Source organism: Equus caballus, chromosome 11 (assembly GCF_041296265.1).
Source record: "Equus caballus isolate H_3958 breed thoroughbred chromosome 11, TB-T2T, whole genome shotgun sequence".
In the NCBI taxonomy this organism is placed as follows: Eukaryota; Metazoa; Chordata; class Mammalia; order Perissodactyla; family Equidae; genus Equus; species Equus caballus.
In genome coordinates this window covers 7791183-7813926 of record NC_091694.1, presented here as the reverse complement: position 1 = coordinate 7813926, position 22744 = coordinate 7791183, and positions in this window count along the sequence as shown.

Here is a 22744-nt window from a genome sequence, read left to right as displayed (position 1 = left end):
AAACGCAAGTTCCCTCTGGGAAACTCTGCTTTCACACACTTCACAGAAGTCTTATAAATTCTAAGGAACATGGTGGAAACAAAGATCCCCAGAAACCATCCTGTTAGGACTCCAGAAAGACAAAGAAAATATGAAAAAAAAAAAAAGAGCTCCAGAGAAAAGAGAATGAGAAGCTCTAGCATATGTCTAATCAAAATTCCCGAAGGAGAGAATAGAAAAAATGGGGAAAAGATAGTATTTGAAAAGATAGTAACTGAGAACTTTGCAAATGTTTTGCAAGGCACACATTTTCATATCCAGGAAGCTCTGCTTGGAATGGCTGCTATCCCTGGATAGGAGGATAGGTGCCAGGAAAAGATGTTTAGCACTTCCACTTCTTCTCAGTTTGTAGGAAGTTGCAGAATAAATGGCTCTCATCCTAACAACAAGAAAAAGTTGGCTAAATTAGAAAATCACAACTTTTCTTGAACCCACCAGAGAGCTGAGGTCACAAGACAACCAAGTAACCAGAAATCCCAAAAAGAAGCAGCCCCTCCAAAGAGAGAAGTGACGCGTGAATTATCTCATTTGTGGCATGGAAGGAAGAGATGCCGCGCTTCTGCAGCACAAGTAGTAAGAGGGATTAGCTAAAATCGTGAGAACTGCTAGCCAAGTGTGGGCTAGCGTGTCGGTCTGAAATAGCTGGGAGAAATCTGATCAAATGGAAGTTCATGTTCATTCACAAGCTATTTCCCATGGACCTGTATCAAGTACCCCTAAGAGAGATTTGGGGCAGAGCAGGACACCTGAGAAAGCCCCCATCTGAGAGGCAGACCTGTAGCAAGTGATCAGCTGCCACTGTAAGAGAGGCATAAAACTCAGCTGTTTCTCCGGATCCTTCTCTTTCACAAAGCAAAAGCTTTAACCCACTAGAGGAGGGAGTTCAAACCCTTTCACCTACAGGACTCAAAAGAAGCGATCAGCAGCTATGGGGAGGATGGGGCAGGTGCAAAGCCCTCTCCACTTTCCCTAGACCCTCCCCTCCCACAGAGCAAAAGCCATAAATCACTTGGAGAGGGAAAGCAAAACCTCTTGCCCACAAAGACATTATGTGGTTGGGGGAAAGATGAAAGAAAAACTCTCCAGTGCTGGGGGAGGAGCTGGTAAATGTCTTGGGCTCAAGAACCCATACTGATACCAAGTAGAGGTCTCCTACCACTGGGAGAGGGGCAGGACACTCTTGGCCAAGACCAACCTCATATACAAAACAGTTTGGCTACCAAGAAAAGAGGACAAAGGGACGATAATACTGAGAGAGCTTCATTCCCAAAGTTCAGGTACACAGGGCCTCCCTAAGACTGAGGGTGGACCAGACAACAGAGAACCTTCTTCTCTCCCACCATAAGCCTACTGGAGAGTACCAAAAAGTAGCAATCTACTGTTGCAGGAGGGGCAAGAGTATGGAGAGAGACCCGCTCTGTGGCACAAGCATCCAAGGACTGATGAAAGCTGAGCATGGAGCACTAACACTGAGAAAAACCCTCCAGCATCCCGCACTCATTCTAAGTACAGGCAATAACAACCTAGCACTAGATCGTAAAGCCTGTGGACCATTGAAGGTTCCCATAGCAACAGCAAAACCCAAACCCAGCACAACTCGTAACCAGAATGACTCAACCTTCCATCTTATGTCCTGAAACAAGAAGCACGCCTGTTTCCAGACATCAATATTGTTTATCTCATGCTAGTCTGATCTAAATATGATGTCTGACATTCAACTGAAAATTATGAGACAGACAAAAGAGGCATGAAAACACAAATTATTGGAAAGAGATAAAACAACCAAGAGAGTAAGACTCAGATATGACCTAGACGTTAGAATCAGACAGGTAATTTTAAAATAACTGATTAAAATGTTAAAGGATCCAGTGAGAAGCTGGATAACATGCATGAATGGATTGGAAACTTTGGCTGAAAGATAGAAACTACCAGAAAGAGTCAATTGGGAATGCTAGAAATAAAAAGACAATATCAGAGATAAAGATTTCCTTGGACAGGCTTATCAATAGACTCACCACGGAAAAATATGGGTCAATAGAGCTTACCCAAACTGAAACACAAAAAGAGAAAAAGAGTGTGTGATGGGGGAACCAGATAGAATATGCAAGAGCTGAAGGACTATATCAGATGGTCTAACATACACATAATTGGAGTCCCAATGAAAATAACTTGCAAAAATCAGGGAGAAATAAGGACTTTCAGACAAACAACAGTGGAAAAAATTCATCACTAACAGATCTTCACTGCAAGGCTGTTAAAGGAAGCTCGTAAGGCAGAGGGAATATGACGCCAGACAGAAACTTGAAACTATACAAATAAATATAAGCACTAAAGATGGCAAAAATGAAGGTAAATATTATTTTCTCATTTTCAGTCATTCTAAAAATAATTAACTGCTCAAGCATAAAGAGTAACAATATTTTGAGGTTTATAACATATGTAAAAGCAAATGTATGTTAGCAACAGCACAAAGCATGGGAGGGAGAAATTGAAAGTATAATGTAAAGTTCTTACACTGTCCATGAATTAGTATAATATTGTTTGCACATAGACTGTGATATATTAAAGATGTATGTTAGAAACTTTGGGGCAACTGCTAAAACATTTTTCTAAAGAATAACTAATCAGCCTCAATGAAGACAAAATAGAATAAAATAATTAATTACAAATCATACAGGAAAAAAAGAAACAAAGAGGACAAATAGAAAATATTTAGCAATATGAGAGATTTAAACAAATCATATCAATCATAACATTAAGTATGAATAACTGAAATGCAATTTAAAGACAGAGATAAACAATTAAAAAATCAAGACTCAATGATATGCTGTATACAAGAAAGATACTTTAAATATAAAGATATAAATAAGTTAAAAGTAAGATGAAGAAAGATATGCTCATGGAAATCACGCAGACATTAATCAAAGAAAATAAAATGACTATATTAAAAGTAGTAAAAGTAGAGTTCCGAGCAGAGAATATTAACAAAGATAAAGAGATGTTGCATAATGATTAAGGATCAACTCATCAAGAAGACATAATAATCTTAAAGGTGTATGCACCTCACAGCAGAGCTTCAAAATATAGAACAAAACTATCAGGGCTGAAAAGAAGTAAATACATACACAAATGTAGTTGGAACTTCAAAACTCTTCTCTCAGTAATTGATAGAACTAGTAGACAGAAAATCAGTAAGGACACAGAAGACCTGAAATACATTATCAACCAATTTGCTCTAATTGATATTTATAGATCACTGCAACCAACCACATCCCACGATACATTCTTTTCAAGTGTATGTGGAACGTTCAATAGGATAAGTATATTCTGGGACACAAAACAAATTTGAAAGAATTGAAATTATACAAAGTATGTTCTCTACAACTGATTTAAAGTAGAAGTCAGTAACAGAAATATATCTGGACAATCAACAAATATTTGAAATTAAACAACACACTTCTAGCAGGTCAAAGAAAAAGTCACGATGGAAATGAGAAAATATTTTTAACTAAATAAAGATAAAAGCACAACATACTAAAATCTGTGGAATGCAGCTAAAACAGTGCTTCAAGGGGAATTTATAGCACCTATCTAATATCTGTATTAGAAAAGAAGAAGCGTCTCAAATCAATTATCTAAGTTTTGACTTTAAGAAACTATAAAAAGGACAATTTAAACTCAAAGAAATCAGAAGGAAAGAAATAATAAAGATAAAAGCAGAAATCAATAAATCGAAAGAGAAAAACAACACATAAAAATTAATGAAATGAAAAGTTGGTTCTCTGTGATAATCAATAAAATTGATAAACCTCTAGTCAGACTGATAAGGAAAAAAAGAGAAGACACAAATTACCAACAGTGGGAACAAAATAGGAGACATTACTACAGATCCTACAGACACTAAAAAGATAATAAAGAAATATTATAAACAGCTTAATGGCAATACATGTGGTAACTTAGATTAAGTGGATACATTTCTTGAAAGACACAAGCTATCAAAGCTCATTCAAAAAGCAATAGATAACCTGAACAGCCCTATATCTATTAAATAAATTAAATTTGTAGTTAAAGAGCACATAGTTAAAAAACCTTCCCACATAGAAAACTGCTTGCTCAGGTGACTGCATGCACCCCATGGCAAATTCTTCAAACAGTTAGTGAAGGAATAATGCTAGTTCTACATGGACACTTGCAGGAAATAGAATAGAAATGGACACTTCTCAACTCATTAGAAGAGACCAGTATGAGACCGATACTAAAACCAAACATATTACAAGAAAAAAAGCTATAGACATAAGCTAACGCCCCTCATGAACACATGAAAAATCTTTAGCAAAATAAATTCAGCGATACGTAAAAATGGTAGTACCTCATGCCCAAATTAGAGTTTATCCTAGGAATTCAAGGTTAGTTCAACATTCATGAATCAGTCAATGTAATTCACTGTATCAACAGATTAAAGGAGAAAAATCAGATGATCAATTGAAAAGCAGAAAAATAATTTGGCTAAATTCAACATATACTCATTAAAAAGAAAAACAAGCTTTGAACAAACTAGGGGGGAAAAAGAACTTCTTCAACATGATAAGGTTCATTTTTGAAAAATGTACAGCAGATATTTTACCTAAAGTTGAAAGGCTGAATGCTTTCCACTGAAGATCAGGAAGAAGGAGGTGAGGTTCTCTCTCACCATTCTTCTGCAGCAGCGTGGCAGAAATCCTCACCAGTGCAATAAAGCAAGGAAAGATTTGTTTCTTTTCTTCAAGGAAATATTGCCTATTTCTTCAGTAGGCATACCAATTTGGAAAAATAAATAAATAAAATTATCTCTATTCACAGACTACATGGATAACTACATATAAAAACCCTAAGAATCTACAAAAACTACAACTAATTCTAATCAGTTAGTTAAGGAAGGACACAGGATACAAACCAGTAAATAAAAATCAATCACATTTTTATGTAATAGTAATGAGCAAATGGGAATTGGATTTTTTAAAAGAAAGTACAATTTATAATATTAGTGAAAACAATAAAATATACCTGCAATATTTATATGCTGAAAACTACAATGCATAGATGAGAGAAATCAAAGACCTAAGCAAATGGAGAGATGTATTGCGTTCGTATTATCAAGATGTCAGATCTCACCAAATTGATCTCTAGATTTGCCATGATCATAATCAAAATCCCAGCAGACTTCTTTACAGAAATTGCCAAGTTTATTTTAAAATTCATATGGAAAAGCAAGGGAGGTAGAATAGCCAAGAGGAATGGAAGGGCATTGATTGACTTTAAACCTTATTAAGCCAAGTATGCATATAACATAGCTAGAACGACCGCTAAATGAGATGGACATAGACCACGTAATTGTCAAGCAAGTAGATGGGGAAAATGGAACAATAATGATACTAACAAAAGAAAGAAGTCCTTCTGAAAGAAAGAGAAAAGAGAAACAAACAGAAATCCAGACCAAAAAAAGCATGCAAAAGATGGTAGAAATTAATGCAAATACGCCAAATCATAAGAAGTGAGAGTGAATTAGATTTTCTAGTTAGAAGACCAAGACTATCACACTAGATTTAAAAAATCTAGCTAAATGCAACTTAGAGGAGACAGAAAAAACATGAAATTTGACAGTCAAACATAAAAGTTAAAGTAAAAAAAAAAGAGGATGATCTGGTAAGAAAATACCAAACAAAAGCATGCTGGTGAAGCTATACTGGTATCAGATAAAATAGACTTTATTAAAAGTATTGCTAAAAATAAAGAGATTTTCTACATAATGATAAAAGGTTCAATTCACCAAAAAAAAAAAAAAAATATATATATATATAGCAGTTCTAAACTTTTGTGCACCAAAAACAAAGCTCAAAATCGATAAAGCAAAAATTGAAAAAACTCCAAGAAGAAATAGAATAATTCACATACTGAGAGATTTTTAACTCATTCATCGCAGTTACTGAACAAGCAGACCGAAATTTACTAACATAGAAAATTCGAAGATAAACAAACACACGGATAAAGAGACCAGATTAGTGGTTACCAGAGGAAACAGGGGTAGGGAAGGGGCAAAAGAGATAACAGGACACACATGTATGGTGATGGATAAAAACTAAACTATTAGGGGGCCGGCCCACTGGCGTAGTGGTTAAGTTTGCAGGCTCACTTTGGAGGCCAGGGGTTCGTGGGTTTGGGTCCTGGGCGTGGACCTACACGTGGCTCATCAGACCACGCTGTGGCGGCATCCCACAGACAAAATAGAGGCAGACTGGCACAGATGTCAGCTCAGGGACAATCTTCCTCAGCAAAAAACAAAAAAAACCCAAGACTATTAGTGGTGAATATGATGCAGTCTATACAGAAACTGATATATCATCATGTACACCTGAAATGTGCACAATGTTATAAGCCAATATGACCACAACAAGAAAATTTTTTAAAAATTTGAGTAGTACAAATGAGATTTCATGATCCTATATAGAATATTGCACCCAGAAATAGGAGGATAAACATTTATTTCAAAGCATTCATGAAAAGTTACAAAAATTGTAGCTAGCCTGGAGAAATCCTAAGAATCCTATATTCTTTGGCCCTATCCATTTAAGTAAGAAATTCAATGACAAAAAGACACCCATTAAAAATCTGTATATCAGGAAATTTTCAAATATCTAAACAGTCATGTGTCAAAGAAGGAATTATAATGGAAATTAGGAAATAGAAATATGAATAAATAAATGATAAAATTATTCCTTATAAAAATTGTGAAGGTACAACTAAAGTAGTCAGAGGGAAAGTTATACCTTCACTTGCTTATATCAGAATTAGAGAGACTCAAAATTAGTGAGTTAAGCATCTAACTTAAGAAGGCAAAAGAAAAACAGGAGAATAAATCCAATGAAAGCAGAAGGAATAAAATACTAAAGTTAAGACCAAAACTAAAGGCACAAAACAGAGTGTAATAGAAAGAGTTATCAAAGTCAAGAGTTGGTTCTTTGGAAAAAAAAAAACCTTTTTAAAAAGAGGATTTCCTAGCATAATTAATCAGGGGGAAATAAAGATGTGGCGAGCAGAGAGAATGAAAAAGATAAACAACATTAAGAATTTGTAAGGGGTCATAACACCAAAGGCTGCAAGGATTAAACAGATGAAAAGAGGTTATTATGAAAAATGTTGTGATAAATTTTAGAACTTAGACAAAATGGATAAATTCTTTAAAAAAAAAAATACACCTTAGCAAAGAAGCAGTGGAAAACCTGGAGAGTCTAGTGACCTTTAAAGAAATGGAATCGTTAAAAGTCTTCACTGAACAAAAAAACCAGGTCCAAATGATTTATCAGCAATTCTCCCAAATGTTTTAGGAACCACTCTTCCAGATAATAGAAAAAGAAGAAACAAGTCTCAGATCATTTTAAAAGGCTAGCGTAATCTTAATTCCAGAACTAGACAAGGACAATATCGGCTAGAAAAATCACAGTCCAATCCAGTTCAAACCTGCATGAGTCAGGATAGAATAGATGCGTTTGCAGTAACAAATCCCCAAGTCTCCGCGGTCTTGCACGATAAAGGTTTGGTTCTCTCCCCCGTCTTAGTCGGCCGAGGGGGAGGTGGCTCTGCTCCCAGCAGTTAACACAAGGATCGAGGCTGCTGCCCCACTTATGGCGATGCCACCTAGAGCGTGTGGCTTCCAAAGTTGCCACAAAGGGGGAAGAAAAGGGTAGAAAATCATGTAGGGTGTTTTTAAGGCTCAGAGGTAGACGTGACTCACACTGTTGTTATGGGCTGAATTGTGTCCCCCCAGAATTCACCTGTTGAGCTCTTAACCTGAGTACTTCAGTGTGACTGTGTTTGGAGATGGGGTCTCTGCAGAGGTCCTTAAGGTAAAAGGAGGGCATACAGGTGGGCCCTAATCCAGTGTGACTGGTGCCTTCATAAGGAGAGGAGACTAGGTACAGAGACACAGACCAAGGCTGACCCTGCGAAGACACAGTGAGAAGCCAGCCGTCTGCCAGCCGAGGAGAGAGGCCTCAGAAGACACCAACCCTGCCCACATCATGGTCTTGGACTTAGAGCCTCTAGAATGGTGAGAAAATAAATCTCTGTTGTTTAAGGCCCTCAGACCTAGCAGCCTAACAAACGAATACACCTATCACTCCTCTAATTGGGGCTCAGTCATGCGGTCCCTTTCTAACCACCAAGGAGGCCAGGAGATTTGCCCTTCCTTACGCACAGGAAGCGGAAATGACATGCTGAACACATTGCATGGCTCTGCCACAGGAACAAAGATGTAAAAGCCCTAAATAACAAAGACAAAAAGTCCTATGGATTGGGGCCGGCCCGGTGGCACAGCGGTTAAGTTGCACGTTCTGCTTCGGCGGCCTTGGGTTCGCTGGTTCAGATCCTGGGTACAGACATGGCACTGCTTGGCAAGCCATGCTGTGGTAGGCTTCCCACGTGTAAAGCAGAGGGAGACGGGCATGGATGTGAGCTCAGGGCCAGTCTTCCTCAGCAAAAAGAGGAGGATTGGCAGCAGATATTAGCTCAGGGCTAATCTTCCTCAAAAAAAACCAAAAAATCCCATGGATCAATTAGGAAAAGACAACCAACCCAACAGGAAAATGGCCCAAAATGTCAGGCGTTCACTAGGAGAGAAAGCACCATCATCAGGCTTTTGAACATGTGAAAAGACGTGACTCCAGCTGCTACTCTAAGTGTGGTCCTCAGAGCAAGACCCTGGCATCCTCTGGGGACACGTCAGTAATCAAGAAAATGGAAGAGAAAACCACAAGGAGACGCCATTTCCCACCCACCAGATTGGCAAAGATTAAAGGCAACACCAAGAGCTGATGGCGACGTGGAGCGACAGGACTGTCACCCTCGTCAGCGGGACTTTGGCATAACCGTTTCGGAAAACAGTTGCCAGTTCATTCATGAAGTCAAACGTGTGCTTACTCTAGGACTCAACAATTTCGCCTCTAGGTGTAAACCTCCGTGTCTAGAGCGGGGCTTCTCAAACTCTCATGTGCATGCAGTGTTGTTACAACGCAGAATCTGATGCAGTAGGTCTGGGACCTACTCAGGCTGGCAGAGACCTCTGTGTAGAGAGACGGGAATATGAGCGGGAGGAACTCCACAGGGGGCTCCCCAGGCCTTACAGCGCCCTATTTCTCAAGCTGAATGGTGAATACATGGGTGTTTCATTGTATTATTATTCTTTAAACTGTCTAGATATATTTTATGTACTCTTTGGAATAAAAAAGTCGCAGGAAGCCTTTTTGTATTTAAGTCCCAAGGGACTAGTAAAATAAACCTAGTGAATTATAAAAAGTCTAATTTTGAGCATCGCGGTTTACTTGCAACTCTGAAACAAAACACACGTGCACACACGCCCCCCAATTTGCAACACGCGCAGGGTTGGACACCAACAGGAGAACCTCAGGGACACACTCTCTCTCTCTCTCAATCTAAGATGCTTGGCTACAGAGAAATTCATGGTGGCGGGGACCGGCAAAATAAGTGTGGAGAGATGGCCGCCCAGCTCAGCAGCCCCATCGATGCCCGGATGCGGGTCAGAGTGGTCGGCTGTGGAAGGTGGGGATCGGTGACTTCCTCGAGCGGCAAGGGAAGAGAGACGGAGCAGGGCGAGAATCAGGTTCGGGCGACCCATCATTTTCCACTTTATCCGTTTGGGAAGCTCTCTGGGGAAGCCCACCTCCCTTTTCTGAAATCTCGTCAAACCTTCCGTCTCCCACCTTCCAAGGAGACCCCTCCCGCTGGTTGTGGGAGCCACAGCAGGACAGTTTTAATTCTCGAGCCTCTGCTTCTCTGCTCTGGGGCCCCAAGCCTCTGGCTCCAAACCCTCTGTCTCCTAGACAGATGTGGTACCTGGGCCAGACTGCTCCCACCGCCACGCCACGGCCTCCCTCTCTGTGTGGCAGCCCTGCTTGCCTCTGACCACCCATCCGAGAGTGGCGATGAGACTGAATTTTAGCTCAGGAAGAAGCAAGATAGAAATACATCCTGGTGTACTATTAATGTCAATAACATTAGTGCAATTATTTCTAGACTCGTCAGATTTAATAAAAGTGGCAGTAAACAAGCCCAGAACAGCCACCAGGTGCGCGCCGTGGGGGCTGCACAGCTGGCTACTGAAAGCACTTTGCCTTCACTGCTGTCACTTGAGCAAGGGGAGACTGGGCGTGTGGCTGCAGCTCGGCCTGTGCCTGCCCAGGTCCCGAGATCTTCAAGTCACTGAGCTGGGCAGCCCTCTCCACTCAGAGCAACCCCTGTGCCATATATGAAAACGACAGGGACACGCTACACGCTGTGTACAGGTGAGACACCTGCGGACAGAGCTGAGGGCGTGTCCAGCTCTGCAGACCCCTTCCGGAAGTCCTGGAACCCTGGCTCTCCCTCTCACCACTCTGTAATTATCTGTTTCCGTGTCTGTCCTCCCGCTGGACTCAGAATCCTCTGAGGACAGGGACCGGGAATCCCCAGGGCCCGCGACGCAGAGCAGCCCTTGGTAAAGGCGGGGCTGCAAAATCTGGAATGCTGTGGCCTGGCTGTTTGGAAAGTCAGATACTCTAATGGCTGAGAAGGTGTAAAGGAAGAAAAACCTCCTTCCACCCTCTTAGGTTCTGCGGCTGACCTAGGAATGAAACTGACGTGAGATAGATGAACAGGAGAAAAGCTCGCAAATTTATTGAATACTTTTACATGGACGTGGGAATCTTCAGAAGGAAAACGAACCCTGAGGAAGCCATCAGCTCCAAAGTTTACGCACCCTTTTAAACAAAGACAAAGGGGCCTGGGCTAGGGGCAGTGAATTATGAGACAACGGCTACGAAATATTTGGGGGAAATTAAGGGCAGATCAGGATTATCACGCCAGGCTTGTTTGTACAGGTCCATTTTGGTGCTGACTCCCAGTCTCCTGTGATAAGAATGTTCTTCTCGGGGCCGGCCCGGTGGTGCAGCGGTTAAGTTCACACGTTCTGCTTCTCGGCAGCCCAGGGTTCGCGGGTTCGGATCCCGGGTGCTGACATGGCACTGCTTGGCACACCATGCTGTGGTAGGCATCCCACATAGAAAGCAGAGGAAGATGGGCACGGATGTTAGCTCAGGGCCAGGCTTCCTCAGCAAAAAAGAAGAGGACTGGCAGTAGTTAGCTCAGGGCTAATCTTCCTCAAAAAAAAAAAAAAGAAAAAAAGAATGTTCTTCCCTTCCTGGGAAAGGAGGGGACCTTTCTCACGGGAAATGTATGACCTGCTTTCCGGTAGACGGAGGGAGGACAGACAGCCCCTCCTACACCTGCAGTTTCTCAAGTGCCTTTAGCACAAAATAATCAATATGACAAAGTGGCATATTTTGGGGTGGCATGTCCTGAACCCCTTCAAATGCAAGTCTGGGTTCAGATGGGTCTGGAGCTAAAGGCCTTTTTTGCTACTGTTGGCTTTGTGACTTTGGCTAAGTACCTTAACCATTCTGTGCCTCCCTTGATTCATCTGTAAAACGGAAATAACAGTAATACTTGCCTCACAGCGTTGTTGTGACGGCGACCAGAGAGGTTAAACGTCAAACAAAGCAGCACAGCGTCGGGCACACAGAGGTATTTCAGAGACATATTGTTATCTTATTATCCTCATAAGCACATTATTAGCTCTGATCAGTGGAGAAGCAGTGTGGTGGAGCAGATAAGAGCCTGATTCCTGGCTTGGTCCTTTTCTAGTGCAGTGACCTTGGGTGACCTTGGGTGGGAGGACTGGGTACTCAGGCGCATGAGGCACCTGGGGTGTAACATTTAGGGAGGCACCTCTCTTGCCTCCCCCTAGTCCTGACTCTGTTGAGCCACTTGCTTCTCTGTGCCACGTGGTCAGTGATCCATGAATGTCAGCTACTTTTTCCTAGGGAAATGTCTCTGGAACAGTTGTCTATGTAGCAGACTATTCCAATGTTGTATTAAAAAATAAGCCTGAGCCCATCAGTGAACCTGGTTGGAGGAAGCAGTTAAGAACTTCCACTGATAAAGAAACAGAGGTGAAGGAAACAGACTTTCCTGGAGCACCTCTCTCCTTTTTCAAGTCCATTTTCCTGGTGTTCACTGGAGTGGGTTTCTGTACGTTGCAAATAAAAAATGCTCTGGCTAAGCAGAGTGGTAGAAGGCACTGGAAAGGACACCAGAAAACAAACTGAAGAGGCCTTGAAGGCCACGTTGAGAACTCTGGTCTCGATTCTCACCGGCTGCTCTGTTTCTGATATGGTCGGTTGTCCCCACTTAGCAGACCCTGCACGTGCCCTGCTTTCGTGCCCGCCACCCAGGCAATCCTGCTCGCCTTTCTTCCTGCCCCGGTCCTCTTTCATCCTGGCAGCGGAAGTAGAAAGAGAAGAGGAGCACTCGGAGCGTTCCTATGCAGAGAACGTAAAGCATCCAGTGACTGGCTTCTCTCCAATCAGAGAGAGAGTGTCCACTTTATTCTTAAAAAGGATAAAGTGTTCTTTCCAGCAGCTACCAACCTGGGACTTTAAACAAATTTACATGGAACACTCCCTTCAGCGGCCTCCTGGCAGACTTCTCAGCTCTCCTGCTCTCTGCAAAGGCCTCTACATCTTTTCCCTGGGCCTTTCCAGCTGAATTTTAAAGAGGGTTTTAGAGAGCATGTCATGACAAGGGTTCTTCAGAGTCTTCTAAATCATAACACGCAGAACAGAAAGAGGCCTATTTCTTTTCGCGACAATGATTTGCCCACCCTGATTCTTGGCGCCCCAGCCACAAGCTAAGAAACCTTGCAAAAGATGTGCAACTTCCCATCCTCAATTTTGCCTCCCCAAGAAGTCGCTCTCCATCTCTTTCTCTCTCTCTTTTCCCTCCCGCCACTCCCTCCATCAAAAAATAATAAGGCAGACCGGAGCGCCTCTAGATCCCTCGCAATAGCTGGAGAGGGGGCCGGCCAGACGTATTTATCACTAAGTGGATGCAAATTCACTTACCGCTGATTTTCAAAGAAATGAGACGTCCCTGCCACAATATTGCTTTTCTCCTCACCAAATGGGGCCTTTGCTTTGTAATTTGGCAAAGCTGTCAAAGCAATCAGATCTGGGAGGCTGGATGGCATCTGCGTTCCATCATCCCGAGAGATGGATCTCAGTGGCAGCTCCAGGCGCCTCCACTCAGAGATGTGAGAGAGGCGGTGAAGGGGGGCGTCATGGAGACGCGTGGGACGGCGGGCGTGGAGCACAGGCAGGGGCACAGTCAGGACGGGTCGACCCTCCAGGTTCCTCAGCAGAGGCAGCCCCAGGAGAACGTGGTTCTGGACCACCGGGGAGCTGAAGGGAGAAAGGCAAGCGATCCTATGCTCTTTCCCGGGATGTCAAGGCCCCCGGCCCCCCGCAGCCTGTCCGTGGACGCTAGATCCAGAACTTGTGATGGGTAGAAAACTCCTCTGCTGCCTCAGGCAAGTCGTTCCATCTCTCTGAACCTCAATGGGATTCTGCACTTGCAGAAGGAGAAAGCTGGACAAATCGGCCCCAGTGTGCCTTCCACATCTCTAGTTTCAGGTCTTCAGATGTAATGGACGTGAAAGAGGTTACGAGCGTTCCGTAACAGGCTACACTGATAAGAAGTGCCGGTCCTCCCCGGGGCTGGTTACAAATGAGAGAAAATCAACTCTAACACGAGCTGATTTGGCCCCAGCACCCAGGAAGCTGGGGGTATAAGTTGTCTATGCTGCTGTGACAAATGACCCTCAATTTAGTGGCTTGAAACAACACAGATTTGTTGTCTTACAGTTCTGGAAGTCACAAGTCCGAAAATGAGTTTATAGGGCTGAAATCAAGATGTCAGCAAGGCCGATTCCTTCTGGAAGCTCTAGGAAAGAATTTGTTCCTTGTCTTTTCTAGCTTCTAGAGAATGCCCGCTTTCCTTGGCTCGTGGGTCCCTTCTGGCAATGGCATAACTTCGACCTCTGCCTCCATTGTCACATCTACTTCTCTGACTCTGACCCTTCTGCCTCCCTTTTATCAGAACCCTCTTGTGATATACTGAGCCCACCTGGGTAATCCAGGATAAGCTCCCATATCAAGATCCTTAACTTGATCATATCTGCAAAATCCCTTTTGCCATGAAACGTAACATATTCACAGGTTCTAGAGACCAGGACATGGGCAGTTTTGGGGGCAATTATTCTGTCTATCGCTCTGAGGAGTGGACTTCAGGCATAGATAGATCTAGAGGCCCAAACAGTATCATCAGGGACTTTCTCTCGTCTCTACGTCTGCACTCTGCTTCTTTTTGTGTTAGTCTTATTCTCTTGGCTATTTCAAATAGCCTTCCTCCTGTGGCTGAGGAAAATGCTGCCTGTAGCCCTAAATCATAGCATTTCAGATAAGTAGCTGGTTTGGAAAAATATAATTTCTCCCCTCCCTTTCTTTTCTCCCTGCCCTGGTCTAATCACCAGCTTCTATGTAGACCTCTTGAATTACATAAGACCCCCTGGGGGGCTTGGGAAGCGGGACCCTGGGAAGGGGATGAAACTCCTTAAGACAGTCGCACGGGGAGTTAGTCACTGAACTTGTATGCACCTGCTTTGTAATCTAAACTGGTGATGTCAGACACCTCAGCTACGAAGTGCTCTAGCCGCATAACTTGGTCATTATTTCAGTCTTTTCAAGGCCAGGCCGACCACACAGCGGCCACGGGCAGATATCCCAGACCCGCTCGGCCCAGGGCATTGACATTTGTGGTTAAGCAGGGCCTGTGGGAGCCGTAAATCCCACTTGGCCTCCTCATGTGTCTCCACGACCTTGAGGCAAAGAGCCCACGCCCACCCCCCCCACCCCCCCCACCCCCGAGCGGAGCCACAATTAAGAGCAATTGCTCTTGCTGGGCTCCAGGTCTAGATATGTCAGCACTCAAATTTGCATGGAGAAGATCATGGAATTTAGAACGTACACCCCCACTTAGGGGTCTGGCTAGTGTGACCCTCCATCCAGGTTTGCCAGGGACAGTCCTGGTTTGTCCCTATTGTACCGATACAATTATTAAGAGCTGCCCCCTTCACTCTCCACAGGGGCCCTGTTTACGTGATAAATGCTGTGGTTACCCTGGTGGCAGCAGAAGCATCAGAGTTGATTTTCCCTCCAACTGCTCAGCTCATCCGTGAGCCGGTGGGGGGCCCCAAGGCGGCAGCTTGGGAAGACCCCAGGTTGCATGGCTCCCCTCTTCCTTTTGCCAGCTTTAAAGGCAAGGGAGAAGCAAGCCCTTCCGTTAGGTTCTGGGGGGTCAGGGAGCCTGTGACGTGGGCTCTCTCTTAGCTTTGGGGTCTCTGCACGGTGCCTTTGAGTCTTCGAAGGCCCTGCTCTCTCTCACTCCTTCACCAGGACCCGGGGGGTGGCAGCTCAGTTGCTCTGGGAAAAGAACCTTAGAAAACTGTCCTTGAACTTACTTATATGACTGCCTCTACCTTTCTGTAAATGCATAGCTATCGTCTTGTGCGTGGCTGTGTGTGTGTGCGTGTTCTTATTTCTCTTTTCCATGTTAGCCTGGCTTCCTTTCCGTCCCTCTGTCTTCTATCCTCCGCCCATAACCACTGAGATCCATGCGAATATCCCAGGAGGGGTCCTTCCATATTTTTCTTCACAATTGTGTATATTAACCTATGCATCCGTACATATGTGTATGTAACTTTTTGTACACATTCACGTACATACGTAAACCTATTATACGTATACAGGTAGCCCTTTGTTATTGTTTGTTTTATTGAATTGTAAGATATTTGGTTTCTTCCGTCTTGCTTTTCTTACTCAACAATACCACAGGGAAATCTCTCTACATCCTCTGGTGTGGCTCTGATTAATTTTTTTCTGTAGCGTGTAACATCGCACGCTGTCAGTGCACTCTCATTTATTCACCTGGACCTCTCGGCATGGGTAGTCACTTGGTTTCCACAGGAGAATCTCCCATAGTCACCAACCTGTGAATGTGTCACACTGTGGCCCTATTGCCCCTGATTCACATCTTTAAAAGCGTGGGTCAGGGGCCAGCCCAGTGACGCAGTAGTTAAGTGCGCACATTCCGCTTCGGAGGCCCGGGCTTCGCTGGTTTGGATCCCGGGTGCAGACATGGCACCGCTTGGCAAGCCATGCTGTGGTAGGCGTCCCACATATAAAGTAGAGGAAGACGGGCACGGATGTTAGCTCAGGGCCAGTCTTCCTCAGCAAAAAGAGGAGGATTGGCAGCAGATGTTAGCTCAGGGCTAATCTTCCTCAAAAAAAAAAAAAAAAAAGCATGGGTCAATTTGGAGAATATGGTCAGCTGCCACTTCTTTCAAGGACTCGGACTGACCCACCAATCAAACTTCAGCAGGCCCAACACCCTTTGTTTCACAGGGACGTGGTCACAATCAGCCTTTCCTATTCCCTCACATTTGCTGTTTGAGTGCCATTCTGGATTGAGGTGACCAGTGCATGCTGCGTCCCCACACAGGAGCCACCTCAATGCACTAGACGGACCTGGCCTCAAATTCTGGCTCCATCACTCACGAGTCGGGAGATTTGGATAAATTCTCACCTTGCCCCAGCCCCGGTTTTCTCGTTGTAGCACAGGAGTCGTGATGCCAAGCACACAGGGAGTTAAATGGGATTGTGTGTGTACTGGTCCTGGCGCCAGGAGGCCCATGGCTCACGTGACCCTTTCCCACTCACAGATTGTGAATCCTGTTGGGGCTTGAAGGGGAAAAGTTCCATCGACAGCGATGCCTAGGACAAACAGTGGACGCCTGATAAGCCAACAGAAACAGGCTGTTTGCAGAATAATCAGATGCCCCGTCTGTGTTTGCAGAGCAGTGTGTGCACGGAGGATGTTGAGGGTGCTTGTTGCTGGCCAAGCTCAGAGCACTGGGGAGACGCAGGAGGAGAGACGGGCTGGAGGAGCCATGAGCCCGTGCATGCACTTGTCAGGAGGGGTCCAGAAAGGAGGGAGCTGATGGAAGTTTGAGGACTTGAGGAAGGCACTCTGGGGTAGGGATGCAGGGGGTAGTGATGACCTGAACACTCCTGCACTCTGGCCGCAAGCTTGGTGTGGCAGGAGCAGGGAGTGGGCATTCCCCACCAGGCAAGAGACGTCCCTCCTTGTCCTCTACCCCCTACACCTCACGCTTCCAGACGCCCACCCACTGACCTGCCCAAGAAGAAAGCAGAAACTGGGGCCTGACATCACAGCATCTATACAGATTGAACCTATGTGACTCCCTCCCCGCCCAGTCCAGATGTTGCAGCCCAACCCCAATGTGATGGCATTTGGAGCTGGGGCCTTGGGCAGGTCATTAGGGTTAGATAAGGCCAGGGAGGTGGGGCTCTTATGATGGGATTAGTGTCCTTAGAAGAAGAGAAAGAGAGATCAGAGCTCTTTCTCTCTCTGCCATGTGAGGACCTGGCAGGAAGACGCTGTCTGCAAGCCGGGAAGAGAGCCCTCGCCAGGAACCCAATCTGCCCGCACCTTAGTCTTGGACTTCCAGCTTCCAGAACTGTGAGAAATAAATGCCTGTGGTTTAAGCCCTCCAATATATTGTTAGGCAGCCCAAGCTGACTGAGCCCGCATCCCTGTCTTTCCTTTTTAGGACACTGGGAGCAAAGATTAAGAGTATGTTGTCAACACATGTGGCACCTGAAATTGCATCCCGTAGGCAATACCAAGACACTTGGTTCATCCACTGCCATGCCCCCGGGGGACTGGGGCTGGACTGCTGGAGAAGCGTCTGCAATGTTGACAGAGCAGAGAAAAATTCTTAAAGTCCATGGAACATTCGGGAGCAGGTGCTAGCTTAGGGCTGGAAAACCAACGAGTCCCCTCTCCACTGCAAAATTCCCATCATGAAGAGTCAGATTTTGGTTTCAAAACCAGCCCCCAAGAAACTACCCAAAGCCCCTGAGAAATTGCGAGAATTCTAATTCCCTTCCTCCTGGCAGCTTTCTCTGAGTCACATGCCCAAACGCCCCTACCCCAGCACCCTCTGTCACTCCCTGCTCACCCACAGCATCAGCCCAGACCCCACTGAGGAGCCTTTCTTGGGGACAACTTGCCCAGGAACTCTGACATATTCGTTTGCCTCCTCCTTGGTCCTAAGTAAAGTGTCTTGCACACAGTGGGTGCTTTATGTGTATTTGGTGAGTCGTTAATTCGAAATAATAGATGATCCATACCAGTAGAGGGAGAAAGAGACTGGAAACCAGCAGTTGCTGGATTGGAGGAAAGAGTGAAGCCCCGTCCCCAGCCAAACCCTGAGTCTGAAACCCAGAGTCCTCCCTGGGAGGTGAGAGCCATCACTATCAATTACTCAGACCAGGGCGTCATTCATTCATTAAAACCTCCAAAACGGGAGTCGTGTTAATGGCCGTGTACGGGGTTCTTTCCCCTCAAGGTAACAAGATTTATTGCCCAAACTTACATTTTATCACGTACAACCGAATAAAAATGATCGATTTCCCTGCCCGCCTTACAGCATCCTTCCAGAGTTATTAAAGTCTCTAAAAATGTTTTCTTAAAAAAAAAAAAAAAAAAGGTTAAGAGAAAGAGAGGCATAGAGAGAGGAGACCAGGAGGAGACTGGGAAATGCCGGATTGCTGAGGGCTATCCATCTTGTCAACTCGGGACCACATAACCTTGATGCCACTATATTTTCTGCTCATATCCAAATTTACAATTTGCCAGCAAGGAGATGCAAACGCCAAACCTCCTCCTTGGAGGTGAATGCTGGGAGATTCTTAAAGGGCCTGAGAGAGAGGAGAGGACCCAGCTCTGGAAACTCTTACAAGACAGTGAGCCTGTCTCTGAGCTCTTAGCAATTTTCCCCAAGTTGGGAAAACCCAGCTTCCAAGGGCAAGGAAACGGTTTAAACTCTAGAGCTCCAAACACATTCGGCCAAGGGCCCCTTCGCACTCTGCTCACTGATGAACGAGCAGGTTTCCAGCCAAGATGAGCCACCTCGGTGGGCTGGAAATTCACCCGCGCGGGTTAGGAGATGGGGTGGCAAAGCAACAGAGGAAGGTGGAAACCAGAGCGCAAGGGAGGTGTCACCCACAGAGAAAAGGGCACTGCAGACCAGCCCAGCAGAAGCGCCAGTTGGCATACAGACATGTTAATGGGCAATTACACATCATTCATCTGTTCATTCCAGCAGGTCCCCAAGAACCTTTGTGTCGCCATTTTGGTAATTTAATTTTACTAAATGCCAAGTAATACACTTTCATTTCACCCATTTCCCTGGCATATTGTGAATTCCATCAGGATGGGGGTAAGGCCTTCTCTCTGTCTCTGTCTCTCTCTCACACACACACATGCACACACACACACAGGCACGTTGGGTGCTGTCTATAGGCGTCTATTGCAGCCTATTGACTTGAGAGTGGTAAAACTGTGTTTTACAATTCCGTAATTCAGAATTTGTTACCAGGTCGGCCTGGCTTCTCTCCAAATTAGTGCTAATTAATTAGTCTTCCTGGACTTGTTTCTGGTGAATCTGGATATCTGTCCTTTGCTCAGATCCCAGTTCATACTCAAGCAATTCCATCCTGACTTCTGGGGGTCCCACCCGGCAGGTGAGGCCACGGGGCTCCCCAGAAGGCTCCCTCCATCACTCTGGGTCTGCCCAGCACGTGAGAGTCACAGAGTCCTGTGAGAGAGCGTTTTCCTGGCGTGGCCTGGAAGACAGCCATAAATCTGTCTCGGGCCATTTGACTCGGGCTCCCAATGCCAAGCTTAACAGACACTTCCATCGGGCCTGATGCGCCAGCGATCTATAAGCCATTAACCAGGCAGTATTACAGCTCCCCACTTGGCCTCCTCTGTGGGAACGCCGGCAGAGGACGGGGGAAGGAGGGGCCTGGAGAGACAGCGGCTGGGAGGGCCGGCGAGGGTGCTGGCGGGAGACAATGCTGAACCTTCCCTCAGCCCGTCCAGTGCCTGCCCAGCCGGGGCCTAACCTAGATCTGAGTGAAAGACAGGAAGCCAGCCTGGTGGAGGAGGGCCAGAGCCGACAGACCAGGATCCAGGCAGCAGTTCAGGGCTCACAGACCCGCGAGTCTCAGTTCTGCCCTCACTGACATGCCTTCTAGAAGGTGCAGTGCCAGAGCGAGCTGGGCCTCCTGCCCCTCGCACTGCGTCTGAGTTCCCCCCAGAGCACTTCCTGGGGAATCCAGTCCTGAGCACCGGATGCCCCATTTCCTGAAAGAAGAGATGAAGAAGAGGAGGATGATAGCGGCTAACAATTGTTTAGAGCTCACTGAGTATCAAGGACGTTCTAAGTGCCTCCCATATAGTAACTCACCCATCACAACGACCCTCCAAGACAGGCACCGTTCTAGTCTCCCTCTACAGCTGGGGCAGCCGAGGCCCAGAGCTGGGAAGAAACTTTCTGGGTCACACAGCTGTAAGTGGCAGCACCCAGATTTCAACCAGGCTGCTGGCCCCTGTATCTGTGCTCTCAGCCGCTACATATGTTGCCTCTCAAAGTGGCCAGGAGGCCAGAGTCCAAATAGACCAGAGACAGTTCAGCTGTAAGTTGGCGTAAAAGTCATGGGTCCCCAGTGCCTGCCACTGCACAAGTAGGACCGTCCCCAGCCCACCAGGCAGAGGAGGGCGGTTTGCCCAGAGAGCCCTCACTCAGGCCACTCAGACCAAAAATGACATCCTCTATTCTTTCTAGAAACAACAGTGTCTAAGCTGCTGCCTTAATCAGAGCCCCTTAGACCATCTGTGATTTTAGGTCCAAGATCTTCTACCTCTGAGGTTCTTAGTGGCCAGACCCTCAGCTGCAGCTTCCCGCAGCCTGTGCCACCTGGCTGTGCTGAATGGACTGGTCTCCAAAGTCCCCTCATGTGCCCAAATTCCTACATCCACAGGAGGCATGGGATGGGGTGGGACAGAGGCAAGGATGGGGTGGGGTGGGACGGAGGGAAGGGTGGGGTGGGGTGGGATGGAGGGAAGGGTGGGGTGGGGTGGGACGGAGGGAAGGGTGGGGTGGGGTGGGATGGAGGGAAGGGTGGGGTGGGGTGGGACGGAGGGAAGGGTGGGGTGGGGTGGGATGGGAGTGTGATGAGATGCATTGAGATGGGAAGGGAAGTAGATGGATGGTGTCTTTTCAGTTAAAATATCCATATGTTCCAATATCCTCCTCTTTCTAGAAAATTCTGGGTAGTCATTGAAAAAGAGACATCTATACAATTCTAACACCTACCAGGTGACAGTGCATGGAACAGCTAGTTATCCAATGCTCTTCACCCAGAACTGAAAAAGCTCCGTGGCACGTGTCTGAGTCAGCTTGAGCTGCTATAACAAAGTACCATAGACTGTGGGGTTTAAACTACAGATATTCGTTTCTTACGGTCTGGAGCCTGGGGAGTCCAAGATCCAGGTGCCCGCAGATTCAGTTCCTGGTGAGGGCTCTTTTCCTGGCTTACAGATGGCTGTCTTCTTGCTGTGTCCTCACATGGCAGAGGGAGAGAGAGAGTTCTGAGCTCTCTTCCTCTTCTCCTAAGGACGCTAATCCCATCATGAGGACCCCATCCTCAGGACCTCATGTGAACCCTATTACCTCCCAAAGGCCCCACCTCCAAAGACCATCACACTGGGGGCCAGGGCTTCAACACATGGATTTTGGGGAGACACAGGCATCCAGTCCATGACAATGGGTGTACACCCTCAGACTGTGGTTCTAGAGGCTTCTTCCCAGGCGCCACTCCCCTGCCATGGGCCCCAACCTACCTGGATTCACCCATCCTTTTTTTTTTTAAAGACTGGCACCTAAGCTAACATCTGTGCCAATCTTCTTTTTTTTTCTCTTCTTCTCCCCAAAGCCCCCCAGTACATAGTTGTATATTCTAGTTGCAAGTCCTTCTAGTTGTGGCATGTGGGATGCTGCCTCAGCATGGCCTGATGAGCGGTGCCATGTCTGTGCCCAGGATCCGAACTGGTAAAACCCTGGGCACCCGAAGTGGAGCACGAGAACTTAACCACTCGGCCACAGGCCGGCCCCTCCCCATCCTTTAAGGCCCAGCTCAAACCTCCCCTCTCCCAGGAAGCCTTCTCTGACTACATCTTTCCTTTCTCTGATTCCCAGCTCTATTTAGAATTTGTCACCGAATTTAGCACTTGCTTCTGTACAAAGCTGTACTGATCTTTAATCTTGCAATCCAGATATACAGCATACAGCCTGGGTTTTTGTCCTGTGGCTACCCTGAGTGAATTTAACTTTTCAATGATTAAGAAACAGACTCACATGGAACTGTAGAGCATTAAATCTCATTTTACAGATTTGAAAACAGAGGCTCTGAGAACTTACAGGACATGTCTTCTGTCCCGTGACCAGGACGCCCAGAGCTCGGAGCCCCATGCTCCCCCCACCACCATGCAGGGAGCTGTGTCTGAGGTCGAGTTCTCCTGGAGCAGACTTGAGGGCAAGGATTTGAGTGCAAGCAGTTTATCTGGGAGGTGGTTCCAGGAGGCACAGGGAGAGGGCGGCGAGGAGAGGAAGGGAAAGAGAGGAAAGCTAATGAAGGGGTCACTAATGAGCAGGTCGCCACTGTGAGCAGTGGGGTCTCAGTCCTCCTGGGGGCCCTCTGAGAGGCTGCAGAACAGATGAGGAGCCCGGGGTTTCTCCACTAGCTCCCACCCTTCAGGGCTGAGAGCCCCACTCAGGGATCTAACTCCCCTA